We start from the raw sequence: 17524 nt of genomic DNA, 5'->3' as shown, positions 1-17524 counted from the left end.
CTGTCATTCAGAAATGTAAGCCTACATCCTACATCACGGCTGTGGAGCATAAAGCGACCATCATGTAGTTACAGGTGACAGCTGAAACCCAGCATGGCTTAGTGGTTTGAGCATTGAACAACTATTTGGAGACCATGATGCGATTCCCACCTTGACCTCCCTGGGTGAACTTGAGCAAGTGACATGCTCTCAGCCTCAGGGGAAGGCAATAGCAAAACTCCTCTGAACAAATCTTGGCAAGAAAACCCTATGATTTGTTTGCCTTAGGCTCAAGTTGGAAATGGCTTGAAGGCACACAGCAACAATAACGCTACACTATTGCTCTGCTGAATACTGATGTTCTCCCTTGGAAGGGGAAAATAGTTTTTTTAATGAATATTTTTTTATTCATAAACATGGTCATCAACCGCTATCATTATCCATATATTGATTACAAATACACAAACTCACACACACAAGCATAAAGTATCACTAATTATATACAGAACTTTATTCCTCATCCCCATTATTGCATTCCTTGTTGGGTTGACTCTTGTATTTTGAGCTCATCTTCCCTTTGTTTCTTCTGTTTAACAATTATTCTACATTATTCCACATCACTATAACCAATAAAATTCTCTTATATGTCTTATATGTCATATGACTTTATAATGTTTCATGATTTGTGAGTCTAAGCCCCTTAATAGCCTTCCTCCTGCCTTTGTCCCCCATGACCATAGCAAAAACTGAACTTGTCAGACCCAATTTTCAGGTTCTGCCACACTGGCAGAGTAAATATACCAGGCTGATCAATGAGTCAGATTAACTCAGCTCTTGATGCAATACCAGTTTTGCCAATTTGCTCACATTAATTTTTGCCAATTACTTCTCCTCTAGAGATAAGAATTTCTGATCATCAAAATCTTTCTCTCCTTAGTTCCCGCAACAAGCAAGCAAGCAAACTGCAACTATCCAGGGGAAGAGAATGCCATTTCAAGACCTCCAACATGAGTTTTTGACCTTGACCTTTGATACTGACATTTGAAATGTTGGAGAACATGAAACGGGTAATTGGACTGGAAGCTGTTTCACCTGGATGATCGTAACTACAGGATTGGAGAGGTTTCCTTAGCTGTTCAATTGAGTGTGTTTGTTCTGCAAATGTCATCAGCTGTCTCAATTTGGTTTGAGAGGACTATCAAAGACTCAGCAGCAAGCATCTCTATCTCATTTTGGAGATGAGTCAGCCTGCCTGTAGTATGGGGGTCTCACAGAATGGAAAACTCCCCTATGTGTGTGTGTGAACCCCAACTAGTAGAAAACTAGCACTTCAAGGCAGCCTTAGAGCTCTTTTTCATGATAAACAAGATGTCTGTGAGAAGGGGTTGTTACAACCATGGAACAGTGCCCAGTCAACCGAGATTCCACCAGCAGTCCAGCCTAGCCTCAAATTTACAATTTCAGCAAGAATAAAATGAGAGTCAGCATGATATAGTGGTTGAATGTTGGAATAGGACTCTGGGAGACCCAGCTTCAAATCCTTAATTGGTTATTGAAACCCACTGGGTGACTATGGGCATGTCACACACTCACAATCACCCCCTCCAGCAAATCTTGCAAAGAAAAGCCTTAGGTCCACTATAAGTTGAAAAAGACTTGAAGGCACACAATAAGAATAATGGAATGGGAGTCATCCAAATGTATGGGCAGCAAAAGTGTAGTTGACAGCAGTGGTGGCCCCATAAAATCATAGAGTTGGAACAGATCCTAAGGGTCATTCCCCTGCCAAACAGGAATACACAATCAAAGCACTCCCAGCAGGTTGCCATCCAGCCTCTGTTTGAAAACCTCCAAAGAAGGAGACTCCACCACACTTTGAGGCAATGTGTTCAACTATAAAATAGCTCTTACCATCAGGAGGTTCTTCCTAATGTTTAGATGGAATCTCTTTTCGTCTAGTTTGAATCCATTGCTCCATGCCCTAATCTCTGGAGTAGAAGAATACAAGCTTGCTCCAATTTCAACATGACATCCCTTCAAATATTTAAACAGAGCTATCATATCACCTCTCAACCTTCTCTTCCCTACGCTAAACATACCCAGCTCTCTCCTCATAGGGCATGGTTTCCAGACCTTTCACCATTTTGGTTGCCCTCTTCTGGACACTTTCCAGCTCATCAACATCCTTCTTGAATTGTAGTGCCCAGAACTGGATATAATGGGTAGTGAATTTGTTCCAAGTTTTGAGAATGGTATCCAAGTTGCTGAACCTGGTGAGGTCATAGGATGCACCACCTTGGATAGTTCCATTTAAGTTTAGACTTCAATGCAGATTGCCCACTCGATGACATGGGAGCCACCAGCTGCCATTGGATGGATCAGGTAGCCAAGTGTGATGGGAGAGATATTACTCTGTTGATGAACTGTTCACACTCAAAATAGTCTTCAGCTAGATCAAGGATGTGCAAGCTCCACCAACCCAGGGGTCAATTTTTGATCCCCAGGACCTGTAGACTACGTCATCCCACTGCAAGCAAGTGGTTAGAAGATCATTTTGTTTGGATTTGAGAGGTAAAAAAGCCCCTCTACACACCTAGAGGAATAGAAATTGTTGATTTTTTCCTGATATTTTATGGCTGGATGGGCTACATGGGAGGTGTCTGAGAAGGTCCTGGGACCCACAAAAATGGTGCTGAGGGACAGAAGATTCCCACGCCTCAGCTAGAGGAACAGTGAATCTGACCTGATGACTCTGAGCTCATTTCTTCCTAAGTCTCTTTCATTTCAGTATGGCAGAGTTCCATACTAGATATTCATTTGATAACTCTAATCCTGTTGGTGACTTATGCATGTAGCTCGCATCCATTGCTCCATGTCTTAGTCTCTGGAGCAGCAGAAAACAAGCTTGTTCCATATGACATCTCTTTATTTAAACATGGCTATCATGTCCCTCCTTAATGTCCTCTTCCCCAGGATAAACATACCTGGGGATGTTCCTAAATTTCTCCTTATAGGGCATTGTGGTTTCCAGACTTTTCACCATTTTGTCACCCTCCTTGGGACACACTCCAGCTCATCAATATCCCTCTTGAATTGTGGTGCCCAGAACTGGACGCAGAATAGAGTTTTGCAACTGCACATGACCCAGTCAATTACGTGTGCTGTACACTATTGCTATTCTGCATGGGGGTGGTGTAATGCTGGCATATTATATCTCTGCATGCAGATATTTATCTTATGCTGTGGAAATGTTGGATTACAGCCAGTAGCTCGCACACTGTATGACTCAACATAGCATATGTAGTACTTCTCAATATGGAATTATGCTACAGCTCACCATTCTCCAATTCCTGGATTTACTGTGGAGCAGCTGAAGATACCCCACAGATATTCTGTGCTTGGCAGAGGTAGAACAGAAGAGTGTCTGGCTATGTTCCAGTAGCCAGGTATGAAATGATAATATCATCTGCTGAGATCCTCTGGTGTCCTCCAGAGGTCTCAGTAGATGATGCAGGCATTTTGCATCTCACTACAGTGGCATACCCAGATGTTTCTTTGATTTCCCCCACTTTCTACCAGGCAGAGAATGGCTAGTAGTGGTCGGTCTGAAGCGGTATCACAGTATGTCCAAAGGTGCAATGGTGTTACAGAGGAAAGAAAGGAATCTTAACCTCTGCACTGAACAAAAATAAGACACACATACAGGTATAAGATTGACCTGGAGAGACAACATTGTGTTGTGGTCTGGATGTTGGACTAGGGCTCTAGAAGACCAAGGTTCAATTCCCTACTTGGCCAAGGAAACCGTTGGGTGATGTTGGGCAAGTTACACTCCCTCTTCCCCAAAGGAAGGGAAAGGCAACCCTCCTGAATAAATCTTGCAAAAAAAAAAAAAAAGTCCCTTAGGGTCGCCATAATTTGGAAGTGACTTGACAGCACCCAGCAACAATAAAGATTGACTTACACCTGCTAGCCATTATGTGGCATTGTCACCATTTCACAGATGTGGAAAACTGAAGCTCACAGAGGTGGGTCAATTGTCACTTCTGATGGATGGCAAATGAATATAAAAATGAGAGAGAAAGAAAAGAAAAAGGATAAAATCATTGTTAGACATCTGGGCTTCTGCAGTTCTGTTCTAATGCCTTTAGAGTCTCATGATTTCCTCATTCTATTAGCATGCTGTCCAAAATACTTTCCAAGAATATGGTATCTTTCAGCTGCAGTGCCTTGTTCTTCAACAGCATGGAGGCAAATTCAATGGCTTCTTTTTTGCTACCTTTCAGAAGGATGGTGCACATGCATGCACTTGCATGTCGCTCTCAGAAGATTGGAGCTTTCTGGCTTTTGATCACATGCATTAGTGAAAGATTGTATTAAGGGAGTGAGAGAGAGAATGAATGAATGAGAGAGAAAGAGAGAGTGCTATTCATAAGGATTAGAATGATTCCTGAAGAATCATGCCTAATCTTTCCCATGCTATTAAATTACGGGACATTATGAAATGCAATTTTCTCTATTTGGCCAACACAAGGATCTTGGTGGAAGAGGCAGAGGGAGACAAAAAGATGATGTGTTCGTTCTCTAAACTCTGTGAGTAATTGGGGCATTAGAGCAATGTAGTGAAATGGCTAGAAAAGGGATCATCTGGGTTTGTCCTGTGGGTGACTTTTTGGATGGACGTTAGTACCAGTTGGAGCTTCCGTGTCCCCTATCACTTAAAAATTGGACTCAAATGGAGAATTGAGTATAGTTATATTCTATGCAAACATGTTATAGGATCTTGCCCATTCTGAAATGACTGTGCACTGTCCCTTTATGCATCACCACCTTTTGAGTCTCCGCCAGAGTGACCAGATGTCCTAACTACAAAGGAGGACAAGGCACTGCAAAATGTAGCCATTCAAGAAAAATGTAGGACATTCCAAAAACACTAATACAGTTGTTCCTCCTTATCCACTGATTTTTTATCCATGGATTCAAGCATCCACAGCTTGAAAATATTAAAAAAAAAGTATAAATTCCAAATAGCAAAGCTTGATTTTCCATTTTGTATAAAGGACACCATTTTGCTCTGCCATTATATTTGATGGGACTTGAGCATCCATGGATTTTGTTATCTACGGGGGATCTTGGAACCAAACCCCAGTGGATAACAAGGTCCCCACTGTATAAATATAAATTCATGCTTCTTAGCCATGCTCAAAGTGGAGGATATTTTGGAATTCCTCCAGGACAGGAGGCTGAAATGTAGGACACGTCCTAGAAAAAGAAGGGTGTCTGGTCACCCTGGACTCCTCCCTCTCTTAATGTGGCAGAAATCCTGTTGCAGGCCTATATTAAGAGCCCTACTAGGGACCCATAAAGAACCCTGTTAATAAAACCAAGACATATGGGGAACCTGGATTCTGTAATAGAGAATCATTAGACCACATGGTCTAAATCTCACCTCTACGATATTAACACTCCCTTCCATCTGTTATATATGGATAATGACATTGGTCTGAGATATAGGGATGTGGAGACGATGATCGAGTGCATAAAGTACTTTCGGCACTTAGGCAAAAAATAACATACAAGTTGTACATAAATGACAAGCATTGGAAACAGGAAAGCTGCCTCACAGTTATATCTCTTCCCATTACATCTCTTCATTTCTTGCCTCGCTCAGGTGTAATATATCATACAATGTTTCTGAATTTAATTTAATTACTGCCTGGCAGAATGAACGGCTCAGTGTTAAAAGATTTTAAAAGGGACATTCTGTTTCTAAAGTGTCGGACAATAAAAGGCTTCGATGGTAAGCTTTTATTTCATTGGGCTCAATACATTTGTTGAATAAAAGTCCCTACTTGGTGGGCAGACTGTTAATTCTGTCTTTTGTGTGTGTGTGGGTGTTGTTCATCTCTTGGCCATCCATCTATTTCTGTAACAATGCTGGGGATAAGCGGCAGCAGAATACATGGACCATGGAGAACAGCCAAACAATTCAATAAAAGCCTACCAGAGCTATTGCTTTCCAAGCTTGGAAGCACCGTTCTTTACTATCCTGATTATTTTTAAGAGATGAGGGAGAGAATAAATTAATGTTTTGGATAATTCTGTATGTTCCTGTAGCGCCAATTAGAAAACAAAAGGAATAAAGGATAAATAAGTATCAGTACCAGCTGCAAACCTCTGGCTCAAAGAAAACAGTTTTCCTGAATAAGATTGTTTCATTAGCTATACAGGTAGACCTCTGTTAACAAAACATCTGCCAAAGATGCTCCTTTTTACAAAGTCTTTTAAAGCCGGTTCAGCCCCCTGCCTTTATCTCCTGGTCCTTTATCTAACTGGAAGTTTTGGTTTTTTTTTTTTTTAGCAGTATCAGCATTGGGAGGATGGTGAAGGAGGGCTGCACAAACAGACTTTCAGTATTAGGCTGCAGCAGCATGTCTGCAGTAAGCAATGCAATAAAGCTTGAGCTGAGGAAGAATGGGATTCTGCGTTTGTCAGTCCTACTGCAGCTTTATGTGCCCTGCCTACAACAGGCAAGTTAAACAGCAACTGCCTCCAGAATCCCTTATGCAGCATATGTAAACAGCAAAACAGAGAGAAAAAAGGGAGATCCACCTGCCTCATCAAGTGACACCCCCAGCATGTTAAAACAAATATTATAGACCAGTATGTTTGGCAGCCATAACAGAAATATTAACAAATGTAGAAGCTGGTGAAATGAAAAAGATAATCCCTGGATGTATTTTGGAAGAAGTCATCTAGAGGTGTCATTAAGGGGGTGTAGGCAGTGCGAGTTGCACCGGGTGACATTCCAGGGGTTACAACCGGAGGGACTGGCACGGCTACTGGATGAACAAGAAAGGGCAGTAGATGCTGGGGTTTGGTGGTACCATACCAGATCCAGAACGGGTCCCCTCAGCTGCAACCACTGTTGTTTGGTGTGGTGTCTTCCGTTCGAATTCTGGTGTGGCTACTGGAAGAGCAACTATGCCAGACTCTGAATGGGCTGTCTGGAGGCTGCAGAGTTCTGGCTGGGTGGCAGCTGGGTGGCAGCTGGGTGGCCAAGGGGTAAGTGAGTGAGTGAGGCAGTGGAAAGGACCCATACCGGGTGACAGTAACTTCAGTGATACCATTGAAGCCATCAGGTGGTCTTGAGAAATTTAAAAATGTTTTTGTTTCCTTATGTTAGGCTACCTGTTTCATATTGCAAGTGCATATTGTTGATGTTGAATAAAAGGTTTGCCAAGACATGTTGAAATTTTCTTTCTTTCTTTCTTTCTGGTGCAGGAGCCCACCCCTATTATTTCCATATCATTTCTATCTCTGGTACCAAATTTTCTGTTGAAGAAGGAATGTCCAGGAAGAAATGGACTTCGTTAACTGAGTAAAAGCATCTGATGAAGTAGACTGAAGTCTACAAAAGCTCATGCTGTTAACAAAATCTCTCTATATACTGAGTTACACCTATATTATTTGGTGGTCACCTCAGGGAATAGGGATTAGACCTGTGCTAAGGTTACACTCCCCTTGAAGACACAGGTTCATAGTTTTGGCATACTCCTGGACTTAGCCTTGAGCCTGGAGGGTCAGGTTGCAGTGGGGGGTAGGGGTGCATTTGCACAGTAGTTTGATAGTGAGCTACTTGGTATTATATGCTGGAAAGTAGTGCAGTAATTCAGGACAGTAGGCTAGAACTCTCCAGCAGATATGTCACTAAGTATGTCACTGTATGACAAACCCCAGGAACCATGACAATTAAAATGGTATCGAACTGCTGTAACTGTGTGGTGCAGACACATGCCAAGGTGAGAAACCAGGCCAGAGCCTGCAGGTTTAAAGGGTTAAATCATCACGAGGAATACATAACATTCCTCCTTCGAAACTAACATGGATACAGAGAGGAAGGAGCTGAAGGACCTGGTTTAGCAGCAGCACAGGCAACTTGGCGCCTTCTAGGTCTTTCCTCCTTTGGCTAGTCCAGTAGCTTCATTTGTCCAGATCCCGCCATCCTTCTTTGAGATAGGTAAGGGATGAGTCATGCCTATTCAGCCAGACTGTATAAAAATAACCACATCATTTTTGCCTCTTTTCAATCAGATAAAATCTCTATGTTAAATATATCCAGGGACTGCTAAAAGAGGCGACAGGGTTCCAGACAGCTTCGCCTTCCCAGTTTTTTTTAAATTAAAGCTTGCATAGATCAGGATTAGGAGACGTCTGACCTCCTGTCTTTGCTCCTCAGTCATGGCAAATTGGACACTCTGCCCCTGATTTAGACAACTATCACCTCACTGCTTCCTTAGAGACTTATTGGAGTTTCTTGAAATTAACACAGACAAATTAGTTAACCTCACACTGACAGTGGACATCTGCTTAATATATGGCTATGTTACCAATGTTGTCATCCATCTGGTCCAACCATTTCTGATCTCCTCCATTAAAAAAAATCTTTATGAATCTAGAAAGTTAGTACAGGTTGGGTCTCCCTTATTTCGAATTATTGGAATTTTGAATTCTGAAGTATTCCAAAACCCAAAACATTTTTCATGGGTGGCTTGAGACACTGACACCTCTGCTATGAATCTAAGGAATCCCTGAATCTAATGATTCAGTGTACACAGACTTTATTTCTTGCACAAAGCTATTTAAAATATTGTATAAAATTACCTTCGGGTGCTGTGTATAAGGTCTATCTGAAACATACATGAATTTTGTGATGACATCAGCCTGGCTGGCCACACATTTCCCCTGGAGAACTCACTCTGCTCTGCTGTTTTTTGCCTTCTCAGCATGCATCAACCTATCAACCAATAGCTGCTATTATTTGCCTGTCAATCTAAGGACCGCCTTGCTCTGTGGCTGCATCCTTACCCATCCAATCCCAGCAAATGAATGAGGGAATTTTAAATGTACAGTGGACCCTCCACATTCACTGAGGTTAGGAGTGAAGTACCCTCATCAATGGGGAAAACCGCAAATAAAAAAACCCCAACACTATTCTTTATACTCTGTGGTCAGCATCTGCAAGAAGTTGAGAATCATGCCTAGAGAAGTGTTTTATTTAGGAATTTCTAGGTTCTCTAGCACAGCTCTATGGTCAACTTCTAGAAGAATTGCACTAGAGGACTTGGGAGTTTATCACGCTAGCGAGATCCGTGGGCAAACAGGATTTAAACATGATTTAAAGCAAAGAAAACCCAGAAATGCCTGAAGTTTATCACACGACGTTGCAGTTAACGTGAAATAACGCAAAGTAAAAATGCAGTTAAAGCAGCCGCTTTTTATTTTCAGAACATCTCGTAAGTAGCCACTTTTCTCCACTTTAACTACAGTTTAACTTCGCGTTATTTTGTTTTAGAAGCAATTCGATGTGATAAACTCCCCAAATGTACAAGGTTTGTTTAAGTTTGAATGTACTTTAAATCGCATTTAAATTCCATTTGCCCGCTAGTGTGATAATCCTTAGAGATTCCTTGAGAGGACATATTAATCAAAATAATCAAATAATCAAATCTGGAAAAGTCAAAGCTGCAAATGTGGAGGGCCAACTGTACACACACACATATACAAGACAGAAGAAAATAAAATTAGTATTAGTATCTCTTCCCACTTTTCCCTCCCCATCTGAATCTTGCATTTAATTTTACTGTTTTTACTCTCTGACTTCTGCTCCCCCCCCCCCCCCCTTAGCATTTTGTCATTTGCTTTCACTTCAATGAATGGAGCTCATGCATTCCCTCTCCCACCATCAGCCTTGGATCACCTTTTATTTAACTTTAGAGAATGTAGGTATGGAAATCTCTTCATAGTAAGGTCATTCACTCATTGTTTACGTTTGTGAATAATGCTCTGTTATCCAACCTTTTCATTTGCTTTTTAAATGCCCCAGTTTCTTTCTCCTCTTCCAACTTTGCCTTTTGTCCTCTGTTTACTTCAGATGCTGCGCGCTGAATTCAAATTACAAAAGTAGTTTGCACTCGGTTAACTCAGCAGGGAAGATAGGAGAGTTGGGGAAAGAAAACGGCTCTTTCCAAAAGGCCTTGGCAAAAGCAAATTGCTGCACCTCTTCTAGCCTATGTGACCATTCTCATTCATAATATTTGTTAGCATGACCAATTTCTAATGCTGCTTGGCCACATGAGTACCTGTTTCCATCTGTGCAATGTCGGAGAGTACGATACACAAGATACACAATGTAATGTTAGAATGAAGTAGATAATTCTGTGGGTTTTGCAACTTCAAAGTGCAGTAGGACTGTATTTTCTAAAGTTTCCTCACACTGAATCAACAAAAACTGTAACTCCCAGAATAACAAAAACAAAAGCACTCAGAGGAAAAGGTTTATATCTGTGGTACCAACTTATTACATGCTAGGATGGTTCCAGAAATGACGTGCATTCGAAGCTGATATGACTTCATATATTATTCCAATGGTGGTGCAGTGGTTAAATCCTGGTACTGCAGCCAGTCATTCACAAACCACAAGGTTGTGAGTTCAAATTCAGCCAGGGGTTTAGGGTCGATTCAGCCTAGCATCTTTCTGAAGTCGCTAAAATGAATAACCAGCTTGCTGGAGGCAATTAGCTTACAGTTGTAAACCACTTAGAGACTGCTTAATGCGGTATGAAGTGGTATACAAATGAAGCTGCTATTGCTATTGCTATTGCAATTGCAATGAGATAGTTGAAATATCTGAGAAAGGTATTTTCTTGGTTTCCCTTCTCCAGGGCTTTTAGATGTGTCACAAATGTCTCTAGGACAAACTAGATGATATGGTTAACCTTCTACCCGCCTTCCCCAAAGTGTTCCTCCAAATGGTGAAAGATGTCTATTTGTCACAACACATGATTTTCCTCACTTACATATCTTGCCTTGAATACATTTTGTTTTATGACTGGCTCAATCTGACTATTGCCCGTTACAAACGGGCACCCTAGGACGGACTCACTCCGTGCTAGGGTTAGAAAGGGGCGTCTCTTCCAGACGCCCCTAACCCTAGCATGGACTGAGTCCATAACAAATGGCGGTGGCCATTCCATACGGCTGCCGCCATTTTGACATAACAGACGCTCTGCGTCCGCATGTCGCGCAGCAGAAGTGACGCCGCGAGTGCGTGACTAGCGCCTCATGGCGTCTCTTCCGGGCTGCAAGAAGGAGCGTGATTTTTGTGCTCCTTCTTTGCTGCGTCTGGGAATCGCGCTGTTTGGCTGCTGTGGTTCCCGGATGCAGCAATCGGCGGCAGCAACAGACCATCGCAATACGGCGGTCTGTAATGCGCCTATCTAACTGCTAAGGCTTGTTGTTGTTAATTGTTGTTGTGTGCCTTCAACTTACTTCTGACCCATCGTGATCCTATCTTGGGGGTTTCTTGGCAAGATTTGTTCTGAGGAGGGTTGCCATTCCCTTTCCCTGAGGCTGAGAGACTGTGACTTGCCCAAGGTCACCCAGTGGGTTTCATGGCTGAGCATGGTTTCCAGTGCTCCAAACCACTACATGGTTGTGCAATGCTCAAACCACTATGCCGTGCTGTAGTGGCATAGTCCAAAGCTCAAACCACTACACCACAATGGCATATGCACTCCCCTTAATATCCAGCTGCATCCTTAGATGAGCATGTAGGAGAGAAATGTTCCCTTGGTAAACTGCTGGGCTTATATTTTTGCAGCTTAAAAGCTAATGGAACTTTGGGAGTGGATGTGTGTCATCCTGGGAATCGTATAGGACAGGCAATGGACGGAGTCAATCGACACGCGTCTCTTTCCCAGTAGCTCTGAGCATCCCTTACCGCAGGCACTTAACCTCTAAGTCTAGGGAAGGGACTCTCATCTAATCAGCATTTTCTCCCTTGTTGAACAAACAGCTTGTCTAAATTGCCTCATTAGCCATGCAAACATGCCTGATTAATTGCACGGGTATTTCTCAATGACTGCATCATTATCATTACGCTTGGGAGCAGGGAATGTGGGAAGCAGAGTTGTTCAGTGGCATGATCCCTTGATCAAAAGCAAGAGGAGACTGCCACCTTTCCAGGCCGTCTTTCTCATCAGCCCTTGAAACAAACCCAGTGAGAAAGATTCTGCAAATTCCCAGGCAGCATGGCCTTCAGACCTTGGGGGGGGGATAATAATTTTTAATTTGGATTACAACTCCCAGAATTTACCAACTAGCATATTAGGAGCTGTAGTTCAACTTTTCTAAGCTCTGTTTTTGTTACGAGAGCTGGATCCCAATTCCTTCTTGTACCAGTGGGGTGACATAAGAAACCTCAGGCCATGTGTGGATGGGGGAATATTGTGATTCCTCCCCATGCCAGTGTAGTTCCACTCTGAAGTGGGAAAACAGAGCACTGCAGATGAGCGGAAGGATCTCAGCATGGGCCTTGTGCACATGGATTTCAGCTTCTTATTCAAAGGCATAGCCGTGTGAATCTGGAATATCAGTATTGGTCCCTGTTGAGATGCAAATGGACTTTAAATTTCATGGATTTTGCAAATCTTTCTATTGCCATATGGCCAGGAGGAGGAGGAGCCTGCCTGCAAAAGATATCCCTCCATCACAACATCTTTACTAAAGACTGAAACAACATGCGGGCATCTGACTAACATCTACAATTGTCTCTCCCCCCCCCCCCTTCTTCCCCTGTTTGGTCTACTTCTTCCATGCATTTGTAAAGGGATGGATGGATAGATTAAAAAGATTGTATGTACAGTGCTGTGTAAATTTACAGCGCTTTATAAATAAAGGTTAATAATAATAATAATAATAGATAGATGATAGATAGATAGATAGATAGATAGATAGATAGATAGATAGATAGATAGTGTCATAGTTGTCCAGCAGACCCACAGTTGCTAGACTGAAGACTGGAGAGATGCTTCTGTATCTTTAATTGTTGTACAGAAGAAGGAATTTCAACTGATGGTACTTGTTTACTTAGTAGCATGGCAAGTAAGATATGCTGAAATTCCTGTTTTAACACAATTAAAAGTACAGACGCCGCTCCAGTTTTCAATTTGGCAACCCTGGTTCTGCTTGGTGCCTAAGACTGCATCTCCCTCCCTTCCTTTTCCTTTTCCTTCAAGGCAAGTTTCTAGCCCACACTGAGGCAAGTATATATTCAAAACTTTGTGGGCAATGTCTGGTCAAACCATTGATATTTTACGTGAGTTTTTCATAAAGAATATTTAAAAGCCCAGCCTTTAGTATTACCTTGTCAGAAAGGGATACAGGGTGGCAGGAATAGGAGTGAAACAAGATGGATTTGAGTGACACTCAAACTGCTTTTTGCTTATCTCAAGACTGGCACCAGACACTTGGATGGTGGTGGTGGGAAGATACTTGCAGCTAATAAGGGCTAGAAACTTGAGGGAATTTTCTTTTCACAAAAGAACATGAGATTCTGGACTCTGTTGCTAATAATATCGCACCATGGCCTTTTTGCACTGTTTGCATAGAACCATGGAATGCACACTGGCATGCCATCTTTTCCTACTGTAGATGGACATGTTTGTACGAGGCTTGTGGAGGTTCATGGGAAAGGTGGCAATGCCAGAGGTTTGGATATCACAGTACTGATTCCTAACATTCCTTTTTGCCACTTTCTTGCCCTGCTTTCTTGGGGGGGGGGGCAGGAAATGCTGATAGTAAAATTATAGAATTCTAGAGTTGGAAGAGACTCCAAGGGCCATCCAGTCCAACACCATTCTGCCATACAGGAAGACAGAATCTAAGTACCTGACAGATGGCCATTCAGTCTCTTTTTAAAATCTCCAAAGTAGGAGACTCCATCACACTCCAAGGCAGCTTATTCCACTGTCAAGCAGCTCTATCAGGAAGCTTTTCCTAATGTTTAGGTGGAATTTCTTTTCCTGTAGTTTGCATCCATTGCTCCAGGTCCTAGTCTCTAGAGCAGCAGAAAACAAGCTTGCTCTCTCCTCAGTATGACTCCCCTTCAAATCTTTAAACATAACTATCATGTCACTTCTTAACTTTCTCTCTCTCAGGCTAAATTTATCCAGCTCCCTAAGCCAGTCCTCATGGTTTCCAGACCTTTCACCATTTTGGTTGCCCTCCTCTGGACATGTTCCAGCTAGTATTATTTAAGAAGAAAGAGCCAAAGCTCTTTGAAACACACCATACACAGTATTGTTTGAAGCATCTTCATCAAGGCTGTTCTTTTGGTGGAGTATCTTTCTCTAACAATGAGAACTGATTTCAAACCAATTTAACATTCATAATTTCCAACCATGGCCTGAATCAGGGGTAAGAATTATGTGGCCATCCAGCTGTTGTTGGATTTGCATCTTCAGCATGCCTCATCATTGGTTATGTCAGTTAGGACAAAGAGGAGTTGCAGTTCAATGATATCTGGGGTGGGCACCATAGGATTGCCAGATCTCAGGGCTTGACTTTCGTGGGTCATCTCCATGTGGGAGATGATGGTGCAAATTCTCCAATTGTGATGGATTCGTCTTGAATCAAGAGGAAAGGTTTCCTAGAATCATAGAATCCTAGCGTTGGAAGAGGCCCCAAGGGCCATTCAATCCAATCTCCTGCCATGCAGGAATACACAATCCTGACTGATGGCCATCCAGCCTCTGTTTGAAAACCTCCAAAGAAAGAAACTCCATCCTACTCCAAGGCATTATGTTTCACTGACAAACAACTCTTACCATCAGGAAGTTCTTCTTAAAGTTTAGGTGGACTCTTTAATTGATTGACTGCTGCAACTTACAAAAGACTCTACATGATCTGTGGATTTACTTGGTTAGTTTCCTCCTCCTTTCCCAAGACTCTCTCTCAACTCTGCTGAGCACAAAAGCAAATAGGCTAGATTAAATTATTTTTATCTCCATTCCCTAAACAGGTAAGAAGGAGGAATCCCCTCATTTCTCCTAGAAATGAGCTCCTTTATTTAAGATTTCTGCCTCAATTTCCAAACATGAAAATATATATTCTCTCTTTCTCATTTCTGTGAACAACTGTGGTTGGTACTTAATGCATAATGCTTAATGACAATACCAGGGGCTGCCACTAGGTCTCAGATTTTGGTCCAGGCATGAGACAGTCCTGAACTGGGAATCCTATAGGCATGTGATTCCTACTCATGTCCAAATAAATAAATAAATAAATAAATAAATAAATAAATAAAATAAAATAATAATAATAATCAATTGCCAGTCCTAATGAGCAGACTTACAGACTCAGTTGTTGAACATTATTAACTCAACCTTTATGTAAATCTCATTGGTTTAATTCAGATCCACTCTGGCTGGGATTCATAGTTGGGTTCAGGGCCAGGAAATTCTGCTTCTTATTGTCCAGAGACAGGGCTTTGTACAAGTCTCCTATTTTGGAAATTGGGTGAAGTAGGATGATTGGAGGCTGCAGGTGGAGAAGAGAATTAAAATCAGCTGTGCTTTCATTTCTCCTGAATTTCTCTTGCCTTTAATGCTGCAGCCAGGTGTCCTCAAGCCTGTGGCCACGATGGCTGAAGGATTGTGGAAAGCTGCACTTCAAAAAAAAATCAATTATTCCAAGCACCTTCCAGAGTCAAAACTTCCAGTGTTTTGAGTGGGATGCAAAAAATAGGAACAGGCCAGGGAGCAGCAGTCTGTTCTTGCTGTACAGTCAGCCCTCCGTATTCACAGATTTTATTATCCACAAATTCAAGCATTCACAGCTTCAAAATATTTTTAAAAATATATCCGTTCCAAAAAGTAAACCTTGATTCTGTTGCTTTATGTACGGGATACCATTTTACTATGCCATTGCATTTAATGGGATTTGAGCACCCATGGATTTTGGTAACCACAGAGGGTCCTGGAACCAAACCCCAATGGATACCAAGGGCCCATGGTACTACAGCTTCCACCGTCTCAGACTATTGGTCATGCTGGCTAGACCTGATAAGACATAGTGTCCAGCAATATCTTGAGGGGCATGAGTATCTCATCCTTTCTGAATCAGAAGGAAAGCGGATTCCCCCAGAGACAAGCGTAAAAGGAGCATAGTGCTTCCTGATATTTGGGTGGAATTTCTTTTCCCCCCACTGAATCTAGAATCCATTGGTTCATGTTCTAATCTAGCCTCTGTAGCAGTAGAAAAGAAGGGTATTACTTCAGTTGTGAAGCCTACAGCTAACACTGCCCCTTCACTGCAGCTTTTGCTGCCTTCTTGGGGAACACATTTGTAGAAAAAGATTATTCATTTTTCAAATGAAAGTATCCTTAATCATATTTGTGTACAACGGGAGAGACCATCTGGAAAAGTGATGAATTCTCTTCTAGGGTTTTTTACAGAGAGGATGGATGGTCACCTCTCAGCCATGCTGGAGTAGTGGGTTCTTGCTTTGGCATGGGGTTGGACTAGATGTCCCTTGGTGTCCCTTCCAACACTTTTAGTCTATGCTTCCATACCTTTCCAATGCTGCTTGTCCTCTGATTATAAAACAGTTCAAACAAGAGGACAGAAAGGATGCTGTGGCAAGATCAGCATCAGCCCCAGAGCCCCCAGCATGTCCATACCAGCCCTCAGTTTACTAGTGCCCCATAATGTGCCACTCTCTGGACTGGTCATTTGTTCCTGCTTCCTGGTTGCAGAACCCTAGTCTTCTCCCCTGCGGCTAACCCCAGCTATAACAACACATTGCAGAATTCTCCCAGCCAACCAGTGGTGGAAGCAATCCTTGTTTGGTCTACAGCTCTCTAGTCATAGCCAACCTTGGGGGGATTCTGGGAATTGTAGTCACACAGAAAGGAATGCTGTAGAACTCTGTTCTACAGGCTGCCAAGATGAAGCATGTGTGTATCACCTTCTACCTGAATGCCAGGTTTCAAAGTGGGGAATATAGGACTGATTGCTGCTTTTGCTTTTTCCTGCCTTGACAATGAACTTTTTTTGGATGTCTTTAAAATTATTTATACACACACACCCACACCCACACCCACACATACACACTGTACCATCCTGAGAACCATCAGCTAGTGAGAAGGACATAAATATTTCCAGTGAGGAAAAATAAATAGTTCTTCTAACACTGTACTACTACAGAGCCATGTGGTGGCAGCTGGTGGGGTCAGTGTCTATGGAGACTGGTGGATCCGTGCTGGGTTTCAGTCCAAGCTTTAAAGCAATATAGCAATAGCAAGTACATTTCTATACTGCTTACCAGTGCACTTAAGCACTCCCTACATGGTTTGCTATATGTAAGCTAATTGCCCCCAACAAGCTGGGTACTCATTTTAGAAGGATGCCAGGCTGAGTTGACCCTGAGCTCCTGGCTGGTATTGAACTCGCAACCTTGTGATTTGTGAGTGGCTGCAAATACAGGCATTTAACCACTGCATCACCAGGGCTCCTAAAGGAACGATCCAAGATGCTGAACCTCTTTTGGGCATAAAGTTCAGCAATTTGGTTCATTCCTTTTACCCAGAGTGGAGTCACCGCTGCACAGATGTCAAAGCCACCAACCATCCCTAAAACCATGATGTTCACTGGGCTGACAACAACTTTGGAGGGAGACTACAGTTGGTTATATCATTTTCTG

At 42.4% G+C, this 17524-nt stretch overlaps 2 protein-coding genes across 3 annotated transcripts in view; both read right to left on the bottom strand.

Moving 5' to 3' along the window:
• The window catches only part of PTPRA (protein tyrosine phosphatase receptor type A), a 604614-nt gene that overhangs the window by 490606 nt on the left and 96484 nt on the right, over positions 1–17524 (bottom strand). The window lies entirely within an intron of this gene.
• The window catches only part of ADRA1D (adrenoceptor alpha 1D), a 55653-nt gene that overhangs the window by 34960 nt on the left and 3169 nt on the right, over positions 1–17524 (bottom strand). The window lies entirely within an intron of this gene.

The sequence above is a fragment of the Sceloporus undulatus genome, chromosome 5 (assembly GCF_019175285.1).
Source record: "Sceloporus undulatus isolate JIND9_A2432 ecotype Alabama chromosome 5, SceUnd_v1.1, whole genome shotgun sequence".
NCBI lineage: Eukaryota > Metazoa > Chordata > Lepidosauria > Squamata > Phrynosomatidae > Sceloporus > Sceloporus undulatus.
The sequence above is the reverse complement of the archived record's forward strand: the minus strand, read 5'-3'. Positions and strand labels throughout refer to the sequence as shown.